Consider the following 23405-nt stretch of genomic DNA (forward strand, 5'->3'; position numbering starts at 1 on the left):
ACTTCCCTGGTGGTGCAGTGGTTAAGAATCCACCTGCCAATGCAGGGGACACGGGTTCGAGCCCTGGTCCAGGAAAATCCCACATGCTGCGGAGCAACTAAGCCCGTGCACCACAACTACTGAGCCTGCACTCTAGAGCCCGTGAGCCACAACTACTGAAGCCCGTGCGCCTAGAGCCCATGCTCCACAACAAGAGAAGCCACTGCAATGGGAAGCCTGCGCACCGCAATGAAGAGTAGCCCCCTGCTCGCTGCAACTAGAGAAAGCCCACATAGAGCAACAAAGACCCAACGCAGCCAAAAATAAATTTAAAAATAAATTAATTAAAATATGAAAGTTATAATACAGTCATAAGTAGACAGTTATGTTTAATTATAAACATTAACACAGTTACAAAAATTTTTAAAGTCCATCCCATGTACCACCTAAAATTTCCTGTACCACCCATGATCCAACACTTAGGGAGACAATGATCTAGAACCAACCGTCTCATATGACAAGAAGGAACCGGCATTCAGAGAGGTCAAGCAATTGGACTGAAGTTACATGGCTCCTAGGCAGAACAAGCATAACTCTGCTCTGTCTCCTGATTCCTTGCTCACAAACATTTTTTCCTATACTGTGAATATTCAACTGATAGATAAATAACAAATCTCTACCATCTTTTCATTAAACTAAGTACCCCAAGTACCTCTACTCAGCAGTATTTAAGGATCCTCGTTCAAACAGCTTTGTTTATATCTGAAAGTAATTAAGGGTTTTTTTTCTTTTTAAACACATTTGTCATACAGACTTCATTAATTCTTATGCTTCCTCTTGCACCAACAATTGGCTTGTTTTCACAGAAAACTGCATAAGGTTGTACTTAAAATTATACTCTTATGCTCTTTGAGGTGGGGCTGTATGTTTTACAAAATTCTATATTTTGAAAAATACTAGTTTACTGAGCAGTCACACGTCATGTACATGACTCAGGTATGATGTGCACTGGGAAGCCAGAAAGTCATCTGCAGACTTTGCGGGGGGCGGGCGGCTGTCTCCTCAAGCTGAAGTCTTTAGTTGGACGATGGCCGTCGCTTATCAACCAGCAAGATTCACCCAAGTTGACTGGGTGGCATCGACTGATGATAAGCCACAGCTGCTCTGGAAGAACTTGCTATGCAGTGGCAGAATCCCCAGGACATGGTCGAGGCTTGGTAAGCACCTAAATACGCCTCCCCAGGTAGCAGCCAGCCTCTTCTTCCCCAGACATTCAACACAGATGCTCCACTAGAGGCACATTCCTACCTTGCTGTATCCTCGGGTTACAGCAAGGACATCTAGACTTTAATTCCCAAAAGAAGAAGGAAACAAACAAATATCTGCAAAACCTCCTTGAAATTAAACAGTGCCTGAGGAGCAACCACTATGATTCAGTGGATACGTCCCGATCGCGTGCCCCGAGCTGTGCTGTCCCATGAATGTATAAAACACAGGTACTGATGAGCCAGTCAGAGTTTGGGTTGCCCCTCCACCCCACCAACTTGCAGAGAGAGAAAAGGCAGCTGGGTCGGAGTCGGGGTTGGGGGTGAGAGAAGACAGGACAGGAAGGAGATTCTGGGAGACACAATGAGGAAGGAGAAATAAAAGTCCTAGGGTTTCTTTCTTCCCTTTCTCCACCCCCCCACCCGCCCCCAGTCTGTGGCATGAAAGAAACAATGGCTTTTCTGAAGTCTGGCGCAGACAAGGCAGCTCGGAAAAAAACTAATGGCCGTGATTAATGACAATGCGCTGGAGCAGAGTAGGGACACAGCCGCCACATACATCATCCCTTCCCGGCAGTCTCTGCTCCTCCCGGCCCCTCTTCCTCCTACCAGCAAGGCGTTAGAACAACGCCTTATCTGCTCCGGATGCTTATTTTCTAGCTGAAATCACAGCTGGCCCCCCACCCAAAAGAAAAACAAAGAGTGAAAGAACAGCCAAAAAAAAAAAAAAAAAAAAGGCGCCCGAGTGGGAGAAAAGAGGAAAGCACACGCGAGAGAGGGGAAAGGGAGAGAGACAAAGAGGTGATGGGGTGAACAAGAAAATGGCATGTAAAATAACTATAAGATATTCCAGGGGAAAATGTGCAGGCTGTAATCATTCAAGATTTCAGCAACTTGACTCCTCACATGCTGAAGCCACATTTTCAAGGTCTTATCTGCCATATGGTTCCCTGTTTGGATGATTTATTAGGTGTAGAAAGCACACTGATAAATTTTACTGCATTTCCCTGAATAGGCAACCTATGGTGTCAATAACAAAGCTCAGGCGACTTTAATGAAAACTGCAAGCACCAAAGGGTAACCATTTATTTATGAGTCGCTATAGTATTACTAGGACAAAATTTATCTTCCCTTCTCACGCACTCTGTAGAAACCAAATCTGGTCAAAGTAACAGAGATCACATCCATATGTCAGTGGTTTGCTAACATCTCTCCTGCATGAAACACTGGCTCTTGCTCTGGAGAAACTGTTTGGTGCTTTCAAGTGACCCGTTTTGCATAAGAAATCTTGTTTTCATGGGGAAAAACAAGGTGAACCGTGAAGAAGTCTGCAAACACTACAGCCTCAGCAATCACACTGAAAGGCAACTGTGGAATCCTCTAGTTTTTCTTTCACACAGAAAATGGGACAGCTGCCCCAGGGGTAGGGATGGAAAAAAAGGAGGGTGGTGTGCAGATAAGGAGAAAAGAGATTTCGGGATCTGGTCCAATCCATCAATACGTTTACCAGTGCGCACAACGGTGCACCCCTCTACCCACACTGTTCTCCAGGACACCAGTCGTGAAATAGTGAAAACAACCTGCATTCTCCACTCATGGCCTGCTTCTGCCCCCAAATGCCTCTCTCCTTGGCTGGTGGCTACCTGCAAGTCTGATGTATGTGTTATTTTTATAACAGAGAAACAATCCAACTTTTTAAAACTCCAAAGGCAGCAAAACGAATGACCAAACTCGGAGGGGGAAAAGGAATTACAGAAGGGGGGGAGGAGGTGAGCCAGAGAGTGCATTCTTCACGTTGAATCCTGAGCCACAGTTCAGTGCGGCAACAAAATATTTGGCCAGATTTTCAAGTCTCCGGTTTTCCCCACTTGTGTAACATGCCTGTCCTGAGTGAAGACAGCCTTTTGCCCAGGAATGTCAAATGAAGGAAGGGCAAATAAGAAGTTCAACCACAACAGCGCACATGCGAGGAATGCTTTTAGCACAGCAGAGCAGCAACAGCAAAAGCCAAGTGAAAAGGCCCGACCACGGCTCTGACCTGAGCAAAACCCGACCTTCATTTCTTTCTCGCCAAAGCTCACACTCTGAAAAACGCCTCCACAAGATGAGTTTACACTGGTCTCATTTTAATCTTTTTACTTTTATATATTATTCGCTACCTGCTTCGATACTTTCCCTAATACTTCCACAGTGAGAGGGCCAGGAAGTCCATGCTTACCAGTTCTTTATGCATGCTACTGCCTCTCTGCATCCACCACTTCAAAACAGAAAAAGTAAATAAATAAAGCACATTCTCTGGAAATCAGAATAATCAACATTTTAGATAAAAACCTTTTTCACATCACACATAACAATTAGAAGTCATCTTAGTAAGTTCAATTACTGCCATCACTGCTTTTAAAAGCTGCTTAGTAAAATGGCATCAATTAAAGTTTAATGCCTTATAAAAGATCATTCACGTATTATAGTAGAATTAAGAGGAAACAGGTGCTGCTTGAGCTCTGACCATATTTTGAGAGTTTCTCAACCAAAGAGATTTACAAGGACATTCATTATTGCCTAGATTGCTTCCAATTCAGCCACTGCTTTATTAAAAGAGGTAGGGCTAAAGGGCCCAGCACGGTTCAGAGCACACCCAACCAGCTGCACCTTCAGTTTCCTAAATAGTTCAACTAGTTTTCAGAGGCATGGGCCTAAGTAAATCCTCTCATTTTCCTACTCTCTTTTCCTCTTAGTGTTTAACCCCCCGAGTATTTCCAAAGGAAATCTAACCCACCTAGGTCACTTTCACTTAGCTCACAGCAAATGACATTTGAATGAGTTCTGTGTGTTCCTAAAAGTCCCAACGACTTTTTCTGTCGGCCTCCGAAAACCTGCCATTCTTGGGAAGCCCCATTCTGAGGGGAATCAACCAGCTTGAACCTTAACAGCAAAGGGAACTAGGGGACCAGAGAAGGAGCTGGAAGAATAGGAATGGGTAACAGAAAAGACACCCAGCTAGGGCTCCAGGGCAACGAGAACCCTCCCTTTGAGGGAGGGCGTGGTCAACAGGGCCAACTCATATAGTTGTTCACTGTACGATGGTGTTTGGCCAAGGGGGCAGGTGGAGACTGAAATCCAGGCTACGTTCCACTTGCCAAGCTCAGGCTCTAGCCAGGGGCTGTATCTACCCAGAGAAAAGGGGCGGGCCTCTTTTTCTAATTCTCCTGAAGGCACTGTATGGACTCTCTGCTGATAAAGTCATGTTCTGAAAACCGAAGTGAGCCAGCCACCAAAAGACAAATATTATTTAATTCCACTGCCATGAGATACCTAGAGTAGTCAAACTTACAGGGACAGAAAGTGGAAGGGGGGTTCCCTGGGGCTGAGGGGAGCGGGGGGAGAGCTGTTGTATAACAGTTTCAGTTGGGGAAGATGAAAAAAATTCTGGAGATTGATAATGGTGCTGACTGCACAACAATGTGAACGTACTTAATTCCACAGAGCCATACACTTAAAATGGTTAAAACGGTCAATTTTATGCCACGTATCTCTTACGGCAATACAACATTAAAGGAAACCAAGGTCCGCCAATGCCTGGTAACCTACCACTGTGGAGCCTCGGATAAAGGGCGTGAGACAGGCTTGCCACAAGCCCATGCCACTGGTCCCACAGCCGAGAGCGTGCAGGGCTGTACCTGGAACACAAGCATCCGGCCAGACACCACCTGCTTGGGAGGCTCGTGGAGGAAGCAGGCCTCCCGCTCGCCCCACCGCGGCAGAGCCCTCGCGCCCTGCCCTCCCTCAGCCTGAGCGTCCAGCCAGCTTTGGGCTCGGCCGGCTGCATCCCTGTCCCCAGCCTCAGCCCTCCCCAAGCCCCGGAAGGGCAGAGGTGTGCTTTCATGCGAGGCCACCGCCCTGAGCCCTGCACACACACAACGCCTCAATGCTTGACACACTTTAAGTTTCCACCAGCACCAGGCCAAGTCAGGAAGAAGAGAAGTTCACGGCTCCTATAATTGGGCATCTGTGGTAAAATATAGCCTAAGCTGAGCCAAAGAAAGGGTTTGCCGTGAAAATTCACAATGTAAACAAGGCTTGAGGGGAAAACATTCAAGCAAAGAGGAAATTATTCTCAAAGGCTTTAGTTCAATAATATATTTTATGGAAAATGTGTTGCCAACTATAAACACATTACAGAACACATCGTGTCAGGATTGGGAAACATGGGCCTGCCTCTGCCACGCAAGCGGGGGCCAGTCCCCTAAGCGACCCCGGGGTCATGGTCACAGTTTCCTCATCCACAGAGCCGGAAAGAGAATTTCCAAAGTCCCTCTGGCCACCATCAGATCATGACATTCATATAATGTACTTGTGTGTGTGTGTGTGTGTGTGTGTGTGTGTGTGTGTGTATACATGCATGTAGTAATGAGGTCTGCTTCTGGGTAGAAACAATTTGTCAGTTATTTTTAAATACTTTTTTTACACTTAAAAGTGGTAAAGCTAGATAGTGGTGATGGTTGCACAACAGAATGTACTAAATGCTACTGAAGCATATGCCTTCAAATGGGTAAAATGGTAAACATTACATGATGTGTATCTTACCACCATTTTTTTTTAATGTTAAAGCTTTATTTCTTTTAAAACACTAAATATGCACACCAGTTTCTAAGCTGTACTTCAGTCCAGTCTGTCCGAGTTAACAGGATTTGGCAGTATTAGAAATATACTACCCACTCCACCCAGGCAGGCTTTTAATGTACGCCTGAGATCTTCTGGATGTGCCATGCTTGGGCAAGAACCGGACATACTTTCTGGCCAACGAAGTGTAAAGGCCTCACCTTCGGCCCACTGGAAAGGCCAGGTCCGTGCCTACCAGTGACTTCCTGGTTGAAGATGACTGTGGCTAACTGTTCACATGGGAGGACCGCACAGAGCAGGCATACTAGGGGCCCATTTCTACTCAGTGCTCATACCAGTGTTTCACAATCGCAGAACTCACCGTAGCATACACTCAGGTCTTCTCCTCTGGTCCAGGGCGGGGCTCCTTCCAAAGGACCACGTGTGCCCACCATGCTTAAGGCTGTGACAAAGCTTCTTGTCCCAATTTTGCAACTTTTAAAGCTAATAAAATGCTTCCATGAACTTGACAATCAAAAATTTCCTTACAAACGAGAAGGTTGCTGAATTCTCTTAAAATGTCATGTTTACTCTTTCCAGAACTGGGTCCTGGAAGGCAGAGACTGACAACTAAAGGAGATTGATGGTACAGTGACCGATAGTGCTCAAATGAAGCTCACTGATCAGTATGTTTTAAATCTCATTCCCCAAAACCAGAGCTTTAAGTCCCAATTAATTGTCTCTGACAAGAGCCAGAGTCCTTGACACTTTACTCCTGAACAACCTTGGGATGGAGGTGGGGGTCCTCTGAGTGGCCTTTTACTCGGGCTTCCCCAGGGCTCCTGGACATCACTCATTCTGGATTTGTAGCACAGATTTATTTGCAACTGACATTACCTCCTTTCACGGCCTTTTAATAAGTCCATTTTGTGGAGTAAGTAATGAACTGTCTCTAGCAATTCAAATCTATGAGTATTTCTTTGGAGCTTCCTGGTGCCAATACTTTGGGCTTTGGTCCTCGATTCTAAGCCCACCTCCCAGCCTGGAGAGGGCTCACGCCACTGCCACGATCCCAGCTGCTAATTATGGCAAGGGCAGCCCTGTTCCGTTAGGTGCTATATGTGAGATTAATTGTGGCCCATGAATGAATGAGGGAAGGCTAAGGAGAAAATAAAGGTGGGGGGGCTCTTTGAGGGGACAAAACGAAGTGAAAGGTCACTGCACTCAAACAAACAGTTGCTGGTGTTAAAGGTCTCTGGAGACCAAGACATGGAACGTGGCCCTTGACCAAGAAGGCAAGCCAGGCAGCAGCAGTAACAGAAAGGGGTTCTTTGGAAGAAACAGTGAACAGAGAGGAGGGAGACTCAAAGACTCAAAGCTTTGATCCTCAAAGGATCAGGTTCACCACTTCAGTTCCCAGCCCCCATTACCCCACTGCTCCCAAATCAAGCAAGTCCTGACCTACTGGGCAGAGTTGGAAGATAAATTTGGGCCTCTGTCTGGCTACTGGTTTTTTTAACCACTCCAGCCAACCTCTTCATGTCTGGGTGCCCACCAGAAGCATCCAGACAGCTGGTTAAAAAGAAATTCCTGGGCTCCACCAAAACCCCTGGAGTCAGAATCTCCAGGGGTGGGGCCCAGGAATCTGTATTTTGTAAAGCTCCTTGGGTAGTTCCAACACATCCAGTCTACAGGCCAGCATTTGGAAACCACTAAGTCACTTTGCCTGCTTTCACATGAGGAATGAAAGCCAATACTGCTGTTACAAAACCTAAGCAAGGCAGAGATCTTTAAAAAGAAAAAGAAACTCACCTGTAATGCTTTAGTGTATGTTTACCGATGATTAAATGTGGGGGGAAGAAAGGGCTAGAGACCCAAAAAGACGGTGTATTAAGAACTAAAACTGGAGGTAGCAGAAATTAGAGTATCACAAAATTATCACCTGCATCAACAGAAAAACAGATTACAGCATAATGATGTCCCAAGAAACTCAATATTACATAGAATGACTCCCCATCTGTATTAGCTTTAACAATGCATAATAAAGACAATAAATCTGCTGAGGGAAAAATATCATGTAGGCCAATTTTCTTCATTCAAATCTAACAGATTGGAAATTTGCAGAAATTTTTAACAGGCATTCACTTCCCTATCATGTGTCTTAAAAGGCCATTGCTTCACAATTTATGACTGATGGAAATAGTTAAAACTCATAACAGGACAGTTTTGAAATGTCTCACCACTTTGAAAGCAGCCAGTTCTATAAAATCTTACAATTTTTTGCCAAATATTTTAAACTTGTCGTTAAAACTGTCCCGAGACACTCTCCCGTAGACTTTGATACCTAATTCAAATTACTGTGTAAATTTAGAAGCTACAAAATCAATTTTCCATAAAATATAATTTGGGCTTCACTAATCCAAACTGGCCTTCTTCCTAATTAGGTTGAATTCATGGGGTTTTATTGTAAGGCACTGCCAAACCAAATATAAGTAACTTGGAACTTTGTGCTATTTTGGATTATCATATCATCCCTTGCCTCCGTTAGCAGGGACGACCAGAGGCTGCTAACACAATAAATATTTAATGGATGGCAACACTGTCCCTTGCCCCCAGAAATAGAGAAGCAAACACAAACATGCCTTCAGATCTATCTGTAACCCTGCTTTCTGCCCTCTCTCTTGCTTCTGGCAAATAGTGAATTTTCCCAGTACAAAGAGAAATGCCAGTCGACTCACTCAAGCCAAAGGTAAACAAAACAGAAGGGAAGTGAAAAGAAATGAGAAAAAAAGACTGCAGCAGCTTTGGCAGAAGCAGTCTCCATGCCAAGAGATCATCACTTCTAAATGTCCCCAGTCCCCATAACATTTGAAATCCAAAGGAACAGTAGAAACCCAGGACCTCGGGTTGGGCAGAGGGAGTCTGGTTGGGCAGAGGGAGTCTGAACTGCTGTGAGCTAACAGGGAGAGACAAAACAGCCTGGGGTGGGACCCTTGCACTTAAGAAGCTGGGACTCTGTGAGAAAATGGAACTTCAGTTCTAAAAATAGCATTTTTTTTTCTTTTCTGGTTTTAATACTTTGACTGCACCTTTGTTTTAAAGGCACTTCAGGAGTTCTGACATTTTCTTTCCACTTCTGAATCAATGGAGAGGAAATTAAACCACATGGTAAGAGAGTTGACATCACCTGCTCACATACCTAACAGACATACACATGCCGGGGCACACATGAGTGTGGTCTCAGTTTTTTGGGTTTTTTTGCGGTACGCGGGCCTCTCACTGTTGTGGCCTCTCCCGTTGCGGAGCACAGGCTCCGGACGCGCAGGCTCAGCGGCCATGGCTCACGGGCCCAGCCGCTCCAGGGCATGTGGGATCCTCCCGGACCGGGGCACGAACCCATGTCCCCTGCATCGGCAGGTGGACTCTCAACCACTGTGCCACCAGGGAAGCCCGTGGTCTCAGTTTTGTTCGGTTCAAGAGATGCCGTCACCAGCAGTGACATCTTATCTCACTGTTAGAAAACGAGGGTTATGTGGAAGGAGATTAAGACTTGGGAGAAACCAGTTAGTTACCATTACAGCCACCACCAACTTTCTCCTTCAGCTGTTCACATCATGATAAAGAACTTGGACATTTGAGCCAGAGGTTCTGATTTCTGTCCCAGCTTCACCTCCTCTTCCTGTGTGACCTTAAACATGTCAATTCACGTCTGTGACTCCCTTTCCTCATCTTTAAAATGCTGATAATTTATTTTCATCGCAGTCACTATTCCTCCATCAACAACATCCCAGGGCTTCCCTGGTGGCGCAGTGCTTGAGAGTCCGCCTGCCGATGCAGGAGACGCGGGTTCGTGTCCCGTTTCGGGAGGATCCCACATGCCGCGGAGCGGCTGGGGCCGGGAGCCATGGGCCGCGGGGCCTGCACGTCTGGAGCTTGTGCTCCGCAACGGGAGAGGCCACAACAGTGAGAGGCCCAAAAAAAAAAAAAAAAAAAAAAAAAAAACAACATCCCAGCAGAGGGGGCTACCATGTACCCAGAAAAAGATGCTTCCGGACACAGGTCCTGGCTGTCACACTCAAATCAGATCAGAATGTCCCACCAGTGGCCTCTCAAGATGTTTAACCTCTTTCTTTTCTTGTCCTCCCACTGCTGGAGGGGAAAAAAAAATGTTTAATTTTCCTATGATATAAAAACCTTCTGGGTGCTACTCTCTGCTTGGGACAAACACGGAAAACTTTGAAACATCCAAATGGAGAACAGGCTGAGTCTTGACCTGTGGTAAAATACAGCCTGGGGCAAACTGCCTTCTATACTCAAACAGTTACTATCAGCTGAGCTACTTGACATCCAACCGGCAACAGGAACACCAAGAGGCAGAAAGGACTCTGAAGGAGACACTCACACCCCAACTCAGAGAAACGGTGACCAGGACTGAGAACTCACATCTCTCCCTACTCAGTCCAGGGAAATCACCACCATATAGTCATGACAATCATGTAGCATTCCCCATTTGTTTTTCTTATGCTTAAAAAGAGGATCCAGGTTGACACTAAGGAAGTTGCCCTCAATGTCCTTTTCTAATTCGTTATCACAAATTTCTGGAAGTAACATATCTCATTTCAGTTCCCCAGGACTCATGTTCCAGGATAAACTTCAGGATGTTTGCTAGGAGCTCTACCTCCACACAAGAAGGCAGTGGTAAGAATAACTGGGAGATGGCAGAAGTGCTACTGGTAAACATGGGCACTGACAAATAAGTTGAGTTTCTGAGTCCTAATGTGTCTGAAAAGCAACTGTAGCCTCACACAAATATTTCCCAAATTTCATGTCTTTCACTACATTTCACCCCACAAAAGCTCAGCACTTTTGCTACAACATATAATCTTCATTATTTCTTCTGGACTCTCTGAAACCCCTAAATTAAATAAAAACCTTTTCCAAGAAACAAAATTTGTCTTGACTTCCTATTCTTGGCAATTAACTTGAACTTCAGCAATGAACTTCAACTTCTTGAACTTATACAAACAGGAGACAAAAAGAAAAAAAAGAATGGTTAACTGATTGAATTTTAAGACTGAAAGGTATATGGGGGGGGGGGTCACAATCCAACTGCTTTTTTTCACGGATAAGAAACTGACGATCAGGGAAGTCAAATGACTTCCTCATCATTACACTGTGGGGAAAAAGACTAGAACTCAAGTCTCCTGGCTCCAAATTCATTGTTTTTCTCCTGTCACAAATCATTGCTTAGAGCTCCAACAATTCATGGCTGGATTTCTAATAGCTCTGCTGATAGGTATCAAGATCCTTGGCTGTCCTCACCAATTCAGTAGCGGTGACATAGTAATTATGCACATGGGACAATAACTTTACCACCAAAAAAGCCAGTTTGCCTTAAATTAAAAAAAAAAAAAAAGCTTGAACAACAACATGTCAGTGACTGAGTTGCCTCCTTGGTCAGGCATGATTCTCTAACTGGGCTGGGAGACACTCAATCTAAGGGGCTTCACCTGGGTTCCCAAGGATGATGTTGAGGGCAATCCATGAATCTCTGAAACCAAATGTAAAATTTTACGTTAATGTGCACTTTTCTGGGACAGATGGCCACAGCTTTCATCATTCATAAATATTTTACCTTAGAATATTAGGAACCACTGTCCTGATACAGTCACTGTCCTAATACACTGTCCCTCTCTTTCTAAAGTTGCAATGCCCTATGATTCTTGCGGATTTTGCAATAATCCCTCAACTCCATTCATTGTTCAACAATATTTTTGGAGATTTTTAAATACACTCAGGCCACTAGCATAAATCTGCAAGTCCTGGCTAGTGATTACTGGCAAAGTGCCACGATGGTCCTGGGTATCATTAAGCTCAGTGGACAGAATTCTTCAAAGTACATTCCTAATAATGAAACAGACACTAAACTTGACTCAATTTAAAAGAGAAGCTCCAAAGATGAAACTTTCATGATTTTCCTTCTTTATCTGAAATCTTTTCTTTATCTGAAATCCACTTTATGAAATACTGATTTTTAAAAAGCTTTAAGGTCAGTCTGACTATATCCAGAATGGTAAGATCCTGAAATATATAAGCCATTGCTATTAAACACCAAGATATAAGGGTCCTCTTTAGTAGAAGGCTGGGTTACTGTATAGTTGATACCTAACTATCCATCATAAACACCTTCAGTACATTTGAAATAGCAGGTGGACAGCTTCTCTCACACTGAGGGTCATTTATGAAGCCATCAAAGGCTGTAGTGGGAAAAAGAAGTATGAGGAGGGACAGGGCTTTATAGAATGAATAATTTTTCTCATTCTCAATATTTCTTATATTTTTTACAACAAATTGCTTAGCTCTTGAGAACAGACTCATAAAAGAAGTGAAATATATTCCTCTATCCTCAAAATCTGAACTTCTTTTTTTAATGGATAAAGTTGTAATGACCCTTTCTAAATAATATGAGCCAACACTTCAAAAATGTCCATTGTTTCGAAGATACAAATTACTCTGTGCATCTATGTCTATCAACTGAATGAGGAAGGAAAACACATGAAAGTCACTTGAAAGACAACCTCTCCTAGGACTTATGCTTGGAAGCTGGAAAAGCCTAGTAATCCCCTACCTACATAAAGAGAGTTTTCCAAATGACTAAGGGGACCAACAACGGAGCAGGGCCAAGCACTTGAATATTATAAAGCAGACTCCATATTAGACTTTGCGAAAAGAATCCAACATGCAGCTCCTTTATGGCTGGCCAACCTCCCTATGACACAGCCCTACCTAGAGTGGAAGGGAACCAAAACAAAACAGTACTTTCCAGCAATTTACACACAATTCCAATGGAATTTCCCCCAAGCTCAGAAAATCTGAAGTTTATTCAGTCCATATGCTATCCAAGGTTTTTATTCCTTCCCTTTTAACAAATACAGCTTAGAGAGAAGCGGCCATTTCTTAGCCCCTCAAGATCAAAATCCCTCCTCCAATAACCACAAATCATTAGTGACAGTAACTGTGCGTCATTTAGAATGTTTGGGGATTATTTTCTCCTCCTAATAAGAAACTCACTGGAGGCACTTTTAGAAGTGTCTCGGGAGCCCTACTCAATTCTTCCGTGAGCAGCAAATACATGGCATATGATTTGACCCAGCACTGCATTCCTTAAACCAGGATTTAGGGAAACTGACAATAGTTCAATAGGGTGATTATCCATCACTGAAGATAGTATTCTTAAAGAGAAAAGAAATCACACAGAGATAATAAGCTTTTGAAGTAGATTACTTTCTACTTCTGCAGTCATGTAGATCAGTTTCACTACGCCTATCAAAATTCATACCTTCATGGAGGAGATAGTATAGCATATTCTTCTTAGAAAGACCCTAGATCAAATCCTACCTTTGCCAACTGACCCTGTACAAGTTACTTAATCTGAGGCTCAGTCTCTTCCTTTGTAAACTAGTAATGACAATAATAATACCTAACTCACAGGGTTGTTGAGATGACTAAATGAGATAATGCCTGTAAACCATTGAAAACAGTGTCTAGCATACGGTAAGCGTTCAATGAATGTTAGTTTAGCTGTTGTTAGTACTACATTTTTAATAACCAAAATCAAGGAATGTAAAGCAAGATCCTAATGCCCTAATGTTCCTCCCCTTGAGTCTGCCTCTAATTCTATACTTGGGCACAAAAACTCCCCTATTTGTGCCTTTGTTTCCACCACCAAATGAAAAAAAACAAAAAACAAAAAACACCAACCTCTTTCCCTGGACGAGGCTAGTACCAGAACCACACAGAACATTTTGACAGTGCCCATTATTCCTATTACTTTCTGAATAACTGGATTGTTCTGAAAGCCTTCAATAGTTCCTGGAATCTCCCATAGTTGTTCCCAAGAGGTCAAATTAACTTAAAAGGCAATCAGCCTTCCTGTTCCCTAACTTTAAGAAGAGGGATCAGAATTTCCAGGCAGGAGATGTCCCTTTGAGCAGCTCAGAGGCATCTCAAACCAACAGGCAAGAAAGAGCAGCCATTCATGGAACAAATAAGTGATTTGCATTTCCAAGGATGTGGGGAAACATATTAGTTATAATTAGCAAACACGCAGAGTCCCCGTGACAGCTTCACTTTACAAACCCTTGAATGTTTGACAAGAAAAGGTCACGTTTTGTAAAATCCTCAAAAGGTCATTCAATAACAAATCACATGAATGAAATTGCAAGGGTTCAGGGAGGTTAACAGATACACCACAGGCAGTAAAGTGCGTTTTCAAGGTAAACAAGGAGACGGAAAGCAGCCTTGCCTTAGCTCTGGAAGGGGAGAAACAGAAGCAATCTCTAATTTACCAAACACTATAATTTCAAGACATTTTTCCTATACTTGGTGGTTTAACACTGAGTGTTATTTCTCGTGTTAGGCACACCTGGAGGATTAGCAGATAACAGCCCAGCGACATTTCAACAGTTCTTCAAAAGGTCTAGGCTGACCTTAGCCGAGGCTTTCTTTTATTTATTTATTAATTTTATTTACTAAATCTCACAAGTGGATTCCACTTAAAACAAATAAGTGGCTGCATACGTGGAACGCACACATTCACACCCACACACACCCAAGGAAGGTGCCCCCATGCAGCACACACACACACACTCACTCACTCCCCAAATCTGCAAACTTTAGCCCCAGAAGCCTTTTCTTCCGGCACTTTGACCAGCTCATGACCTCCTTCTTCCCAGGTCTATTTTCTTCCCTACCAAGAGCCAGCCCCACATCTCTCACAGTCAGGAATAACAAAGGCTTGTTTATATAGGGTAATTTAGCTACAGGATCAGTGGCGAAGCAAGAAGGATGATGCATCTGATCCACAGGTCCAAGGCACAATCCAGACATGCAGGGCTGACAGGTTTAAGGGGGGCTCCCCAGGGGCAGGGCCAAGGGGCTGGCTGCCTTCCACAAAGTACGGCCACAGCACTTGAAGGGGGGAGCACCCACTAGGATGCCTCAGGCTTGGGCACACCCTTCACATGCAGGGTATTGGGGGTTACAATGAACAATGCTAAAAAAAAATTAATAAATAGAAACCGCAATTAAAATAAAGTCAGGAGGCTAGAAGGGGGAGCCCTCATGCCCTACCATGATAGCAGAGGCAAACAGGAAGAAGAAAGACTTCCTCTTCTTGCTTGGCAAGAGCTCAGCCAATGAGAGACGGTCACAGTGCAGCCAGTGAAAAGCCACTCTTCCTCAACTCTCAATTCTGCCAATGGACCCTTTGTCTACTACAACCCTCCCAACTTCCTTTTCCCCTCTTTAAAAGAGTTCTCCTCTCCTTGCTGCCTGGGGACTTGCACATGGCTTGCCATGGATGCAGACCCCAAACCGAAATTCTTTTTTGATCTTGAATAAACCCGTTTTTGCTGGGGGAAAAAGGAAAGATGAAGAATGCTGTGGAAAGAAGGTGCTAGAGCCTAAGGCCAAGCAGACAGGTAGCACAGACCCCAGACTTCCCAGAAAGAAGAATCGCATATCAGAGCCCTTGGAACAGGAGGCAGCATCTTAAGGAAGAGGCACAGGACTTGAAGGTAGCAAACATCATGGGTGCTTGCTCTGTGACCTTGACCAGATTAATTTGACCTTCCTGGGCCTCAGTCTGCCCATTTGTAAAATGGGTTAATATTTCTTGCTTATTTCCACAGGTCAGGTAAAGGTAAAACAAAGTAAGAAGTCGCTAGAGAAAGCCATGTGTTAGGTGACACCATCAAGGGTTTGCAGTAGAAGTCCTGACTCTTATCGCCACTCGTTTCTACATCCTACTCCAGCCTCAGAATCTCACTGAGAAACCACCCTCCAGAGTCTTGATCTGCCCAATATTGTAGCCATATGTGGCTATTTAAATCTAAATGTTAATTTAAAATTACGTAAAATTTAAAATTCAGTTCTTCAGTCACATTTCAAGTGCTCAGCACTACCCATGGGTAGTGGCTACCATACTGAACAGCACAGACAGAGGAAATTGCTATCACCACCCAAAATTCTACTGCGTGCTCCAGTGTAGACCTACCTGTTTTCAATGGAGGACAGACCTGCCAACCCTTCCACCACCACCACCCCACCCTCCCCGTGAACGTCCCCCTTGACCTCAGTCTCCTGCATTTCATATTCACCCTAAGACCATCCTCCAGGACAGCCGTGACTGATGACTCAAGCGCGGACCTCTCACCTTCACAATTACCTCCCGACCATCGTGCCCCACCCGTCCGGTGACTGATCAGAATGACGGTCAGAAACAGGACACCTCACTCTTTCTTGCCAACTATTTTAGCTTATTTGCCACGAGTACAGGGTATAATTAATATCACACAGGAGCCAGCATTGTCATTTTTCAAATCATTTCCCTGGAAATGTTCTACACCTCTTAATGGCCCTGCTAATGCTGTAGCTGTCATGTTTTGGACAGCTGCACTTTTACAAGACAAACTCTGCAGCGCCAGGAGCCTCTCTGCAGACTTTTTAGCTCAGAGGCTCAGAGGCCGTGAACGCCAGCCGGTAATGGCTAGATGGAAATCTTTGATTAATTTTTTTACCTCTTGGTGCTGACTGCTTCTCAGGTGTCACCTTCCGGGCTCCTACCTCCAAGCCCCCTCACCTCTCCCTGTCCTCTCCCCTGGCCCCCCAAGCCCACCTCCCCTCTTCTGTGCCACCTGATGGACAGGGGACGAGGGAAACAGGCCGAAGTCACACGACTGACTGAAGCCAGGACACGCTGCCCAGAGCGGCAAAGGCTTGAAAATCTGGATGGAAGCCAGGCCTCCTTGCTCAATGCCATACACTGAAAAAATAGGGCCCTTTGTGCCTATTTAATTTTATTTTTCAAAAATATGCCTGTTAAAAAAATATATATATATATGCCTGTTCCCCCCGTTAACTTTCTGCAAAATGTTCACGTTTCTCTGTGTACTGCGTACGTATGCAAAGGACAATGACAGGAGGGTTACACGTGAAGTGTCCCTTGAGCCACGCCGCATATTTACTAAGGGACACCAAACGAAGATGCTTTTCAGCCAGATGGAAAAATGTACCACCTTGTTTGGGTAGTAACAGCATCTTGCCGCTGCTTTTTATTGGTGAAAATTTTCGGTTTTTGTTTTCAATAATCGGTTTCAAGACTAGGGGCATTGCTTGAGTTGGATGTCGTCGTTAATTCTGCCGAGGAAAACCTAACTACGAGGTCCAACGCTGTCCAGGAAAGCCCTCTCTGCTGAAGCCGTCTGTCTGGGAAGGAGCGTAGGCCAGATCCGTCTTAAAAGGAAGCCAGAGCCGTGCTAGGGACACACAGCTCGCTTTTTTAGGCTCCACAGTGGCACTGGTTCACGGCTCCTTTAATCCCGTGTTTATTAGCGATCCGCAGCCCACGGAGAGAGGAGCACACAACTTCCTTTCACGCTGCGTCTGCAAAACGCTCCAGAAAGTTGGACTCATCAGTGAAGCAGCGGGTCCCTTGGTTGAGACCAGCCAGGCCAGAAAAGTGACATGAACAGGATGCTGCTAAACATGCCCGATTCGCAAATGCACACTGTATTCTCTTCTGCATGATTTGCTGCCATTTAAAAGACAATAAACAGCAACTTTGGATTGCTAACAACATGTCATTTAAGGTTTGCTGTTGCTCAACATCAAGAAAAATCAATGCCAGCTCTATGGGGACAGCAAACCCGGAGAACTGAGCTCCATTTCAGGTCTGTTTGAACTCATTTCCTTTCTCCACGGTTGCCCCCTTGCACTCCCCCTCAGGCGTCCCCTGGCAGCGGGCTGACAGCTTGACACATTGACAGTTCGCACTGAATGACAACTGATTTGTACAAATTTCAAGCCTTATAAATCTACCTGTCACAACAACAACATAAAAGCGCCCAGGCCCAGCAGGTAATTCAGAAAAAGCTTCCCTTGACAGCACTTTCTGAAAAGCAATGGCGTGCCTCCTGCCAAAAATTCCAACTATCATCCTTGTATAACTTTGAATAAAAATCCAGGGCCCATTTTCTTGCCAACAGGCTACCAATCGTCTTATTTAAAGATTAAAAAGAGTGAACAGGAGAGCGGGGTGGGGGGTGGGGGGGAGGGAGAAAACAGCCACACAATTTCATTTTATACCGATATGAAAGCAGCACCACCTGCTATGCCAGGATTACCACACGGTTTTCCTCTCCGGTACTCAGAAGGAGTAAATGAGTGAGGCTTTTTACGGCATTTAAACAACATCCCAGACTGCAGGGGCTGCACCTCCCAGTACCCTCCCCGCTCACCTGGGGCCAGTCCTTCGGCCAGAGCAAGGCGGGTTGACTCGTGGGGGGCTGGGAGGCAGAGGTCCAAGGCCACCCAAGATTTCTCCAAGACAAAGGCCCTTCACGTGGCCATCACCCCACCTCCCCTGACCACTTTTCCTACTAAAACATTCAAACTATGTCAAGGTAAACCTTTACCAAAATTCTCCATTCAGCTCAACAGCCTAACACATCATGTCATCACTGCATCCTCATTACAAAATAATAACTAGAGTTGAGAATTTAGACTTGGTTTTAAGGAGTGGTTTTATAATTAAGTTTAACACTGAAGAAAAAAAATCTTCTGGCCATATAAGGTACTTAAGAGAGAGGGAGAGACACTAAGTACATGAGCACTTAAACAGCAAAGAGCAGTTTACAAAAAAATTTCCCTTTACCTTTACAGTTCAAGCCCTTCCAATTCCACTTCATACAGAGAAAGGTGTGGCTGAAAACCAGCTCGAGTAATTTCTCATGCACCTCATTTGCTCTTGTAAAATCTCTCAGCAGACTCACAGATGGAAAAATGAACTTAATCCTTCCTCTGAGGGTTTGTTGTAAGTGCATGTTGAATGGGGATGCCAAGGAGACTCCTAGGAAGGAGACGTGGGCCCAAGAATGAGGGCCAAGTGAGGATCCATCCAATTGGCCAAACTCTGAAGCAACACTGGTGCCAGCAAAGCATCCTGTCACAGAGCAAGTCACCTCCTCTCTCCTCTCTTCAGCAGGGCAGTCAAACCTAACAATGAAGAACCCAGATGCTGGGGGGTGGGCAGACATTTTGGTTTCAAATCCTGGGTTTTCCACTCATGAGTCACGTAACTTTGGGCAAGTGATATTTACACTCTCTGTGCTTCAGTTTCACCATCTGTACAACAGGGAAGGTCATCAGATCTCAGAGAGAATGAGGATTAAATGCCTGTAAGAAGTCTAGTTCATAGTAAACAATATCTGTTCATTTATTCGTTTATAGATATACACAGATATATACACACATGCATACGTAAAACATTAAAAGTGGTGTTATAGAGGAAAAAAGATTCTCATATGATCAGTATTATTAGTACTCTCTTTGAGATTCTAGATATAATTACTTTTCTTCCATGGAGTGTAAGCTTCCGTTGCAGTTTTAAAAATAACAGTAGGGAATCATCCCTGAAAATGTTTTCAAACTCATTTGGTTGAGATGTGTAGATAAGAGATCAGTGTAGCTGGACTGAATTTATTTTCTAGCCTTTTATAAATTTCTTTATCTACTCTTTTCAACTTGCTTCTTCATCAGCTCATGACTAATAAACCCATCTAGTGTGGTTGGAAAAATATTTATTCATTTAGAAGCACATAATTTACACTGTCTTAATACCATTTATCACTCAGAAACACTACAAATATGTGGATTACAAGGAGAGAAAAGTTATACATGTATAATATACACACAGTATGCAAACACAGATAAATATATATGTAGAAAAAGAATATTGTGGCCCCCAAATATAGCTGATGTCAGTATTAGCTGCCTAATCTTGAGACTGAGATTAGAGAATAGAGTAAGATTATGATTTGCTATAAAACCCACTGTCAACATCAGCTGAACGCTAAAATATAACAGATAGGGATTATCCAAATTATATAAACTGATATCCACTTTGTAACATTCTTATCCTTCTGAATTTGGTTAATGTCAAGACTGACATGAGCCAGCTGAACTTGGGATGCTGACCGGGAACAACAACCAGCAAATCCATTATTTTGTAATTATTTGAACAACCAAGACCAAGTGTTTTCATTATGAGCCACTAGTGGCCATTAGTAAATAAAATTGGGTTTGAATTTCACAAGCATGTTCAATTCTCAAAAGATTTGTATGTTACGCTAAGAAACCCAGGAATAAAATTTTCACGTAATAAAATCATTGATGTCATAAACCAAAACAATTACACATCAAATCTTTATAAAATGAGATGGAGAAAATGACAACCATTTATAAAATTGATAAAAGAATGATAATTTACATGAACTAAACTAGCCTTCCTTTTCATCTCTCATCAATTATAAAGTGAACATATACGAACAGGTGAGGCGTAAATAGGAAAAAGCAAAGTTGTCGGCTCAAGTTCATCTTTAAGCCAATATCCACCCAGAGTAAGTAAATTAGATGTTCTTTTGTTAACCCTTCTGTTCTCAACAGCACACATCTGACCTAACAAAATGATAAATAATATTTTGTTAACTATTGTCTTCCTGACATCAATCACTGAGATTTAACAAACACTGTCTCACATATGCCCAGGGTCCCCCCTACTATGACCAATTAAGTAACAAATCATTCAAGGGAGCACTGAAGGGCTGACAAAGCACAATCCAGTACAGAGCTGGTACGTTTCGTTGCACACTGGCCCACTGAGAGCTTGCTTACAGAAAAATAGGAAATTTTAGATGCAAAACACATGATGTCTTACGTGTATTTTATATTCATATTTGTGTGTGTACTGTTAACTACTTGTTTCCCAAGAAAACAGAGCGATGCTTTCAAACCTGTTGGCCTTTGGTGCCTACAAAGTTTTGCTTTTTGGTTCTTTTGTTTGTTTGTTTTCCCCTGAGAGGCTGCTCAAGGATCTGCTGATTTCTCCATCTCAATAAAGGCCAAACCTGGCATCTCAGACTGTCACCCACCTGTCAGCCATCAGGCCACAGAGGCTAACAGGCTTTAAAACACAAAGTGGTATTTCTTCGGGACCTAGGAGAAAGCACCAACTACCATGCACAGAGAAAATTCCTAGGCCTCTGAGAAGCTTCCCCATACCCCAGAGCTGGGCTCTCCATGTGAGGATGAGCCTCTACTCTACTCAGTTTCCCTAAGTGCATTCTATAATACATGAGCCCATCAACAGGTACACCCATGGTGACCAAAGGCGAAGTTTTCAGTCCTTCAACCAACACCATTTTGAGAAGAGCAGCTACGTTTCTACTCTTCTGCATGGATCTCTGTCTACATTTGCTGGGACAAAAGGACCAGCTTCACCCAATCTTTGCCATAGAACCACCAACCACAAAGACATTCTCCTGCCAGCCTGAGGTCATGTAATAAGCATCCATCAAGAGTTACCGTGGCCTCCTCAGCCTCACTTACAGAAAAACCAAGTGTCTAAACATTAAGCTACCGAACCAGGGGCCACCCACGCAGGCTAAAGGCCACCAAGAGTCAGTCCAGGTGTGGCTTGTCTGGCGCCCCCCAGGGGCAAGATGGGAGAACTGGCCGGGAGCTAACGGAGGGAGGACCCATCCACACAGCCTCTGGCTTGAACTTCCATGGAATCAGTAAATTTTTACCACTTAGGACAAGCCATGTTATTTGTAACTGTCAGAGGAAGGAAAATCTGTAACTGTTAAGGGGGATGAAGCTTGTGCAAATTCTTTCCTGTGCAAAGTGAACAGTCAATCACTTTTATAAGGACAGCAACAACTTGAAACTATCCATTCGTATACTTTCCTTTAGTCAACAATATTACCTTTAGTAATCTGGGGAACTGTGCATCCATAAATTACAGCAAGTGTTATTGCATTGCTGAATAAACAGCAACATTTCCAGCAGCAGCAGCAGTGGCAGCTCCACAAAGGTATAACAAACAGACTCAATCATTTTCTTGTCAAGCTTTGCAATGACTGCAGAGTTTACTGCTGGAGATAATGTTGCTTTCCTCAGCATTGTGAGCCAAACTGCAAACTGCTTATTAAAACAAAACCTCTTTTTCAGAGCAGCATGAGTTGGATAATCACTTATTGCACTCTAGAAAAAACAGGTTTGGTGCCCAGAGGAGGTGAGCAATCAGGCATATGTGTTAACATTTGGTTGGTAAAAACTGGTTAAGAAATAAATTATCTGGCACTGGGATGGGGGAGGGAAGTAGGTAACTTATTAACCTCACTGGCCCCCGAATGACTGTTCCTTGTGATGTCATTCCGTCTTCTGACAATGTGTTTCCAAGTACTGAGCCTGATGATAGCTTCCGTGTGGGGCGTCCGGGACGGGGGAGGAGGACACGTAGAGAAGAGGACTATGAAAGGAAACCAGAAAGCAAAGGCTGCCTGCTCATCTTCACGGGAAGAAATCTCTGGGAGAGACAGTATTCCGGAGGCAGGGGTAAGACTGGAGAAAGGGACAGGAGGGAAACGAATAAACTTTAAGCACTAGGCATTTGTGACTAAACTATTTCTGAAGACAGCACCCATTATTACTCTCCGAAGAAATCACTTGACATAACCAAGCCAGCGATCGCACTGAAAAACCGTCCTCAATTTTCCCCACTTAAAATAGATTGACAGCCATTTTCCTGAGCCTGAGGAACAGGGATGCGGAGATGCAGCCTGGGAGGCCTGCCGCGTCAGGGGCACTGCTCTGCCAGGAAAACCATTATCCCTGACTATGGAAGAGCTGCCCCAATACTTTTTTATGTTCTTTTTTTTCTTTTCATGCCCATCAAAGATGAATTAATATCAAAGTAAGCAGACCCTCTCCCCTCAGCCCACCCCTCCACTGTCTCCATGCTGCCAATAGCCTTGTGGGCCCAGATGTCCGCTGTGCAGGGGAAAGCCTATACTTTGGATGTCCCTATCAGAGCAGGAAATGAGACTTTGAAGACTTTATTATAACTTTGGGCCACATCCGAGGTTTGACTCCTATCACTCTCTAAAATGAGAATGAGTAGGAAACAAAGAAAAAGAAACAAAGAGCACCAACATAGAGGGGAAAGGCAACTCCAGTAACTGTCATTCAGCTTCGACAACAGAGGGGAGGCGAATGCAGGTCAGCACTGTGCCCACGATACCCTCATTCCAGGAAGGGCTGGTCAGCCCCTGGCTGGCTCCCACCCCGCCCCCCTGCTTTAAACCTGCACAACGAGGGCCATTCCGTGCACCTAGCCGGTTCCTCTTTGCCACCTCAGAGCCTGAAACCATGCTGCTCCCTCTGCCTGGAAAGTTTTTTCTCCCTTTGCTTGGTCCATTTTTCCCGTCAGTAGGCCATTCCTCAGAAAAAGACCTTTCCTGACCACACAAAGCTCAGCCAGCCCCCTGCCCCACCTCCTCACGCACACCATCCTCCCTGCTTTTCTCTTGACTTCTTTGGATCATTACCTCTACCTGAGATGATCATTTATGAATTTATTAAAATGCTTATTACCTGGCCCCTACATAAGGTAAACTCCATAAAGGCAAGGACTTAATTTTATTCAAAACATTACCCACA

This window comes from Lipotes vexillifer, unplaced genomic scaffold (genome assembly GCF_000442215.2).
Source record: "Lipotes vexillifer unplaced genomic scaffold, Lipotes_vexillifer_v1.1 scaffold865, whole genome shotgun sequence".
NCBI classification, from domain to species: domain Eukaryota; kingdom Metazoa; phylum Chordata; class Mammalia; order Artiodactyla; family Lipotidae; genus Lipotes; species Lipotes vexillifer.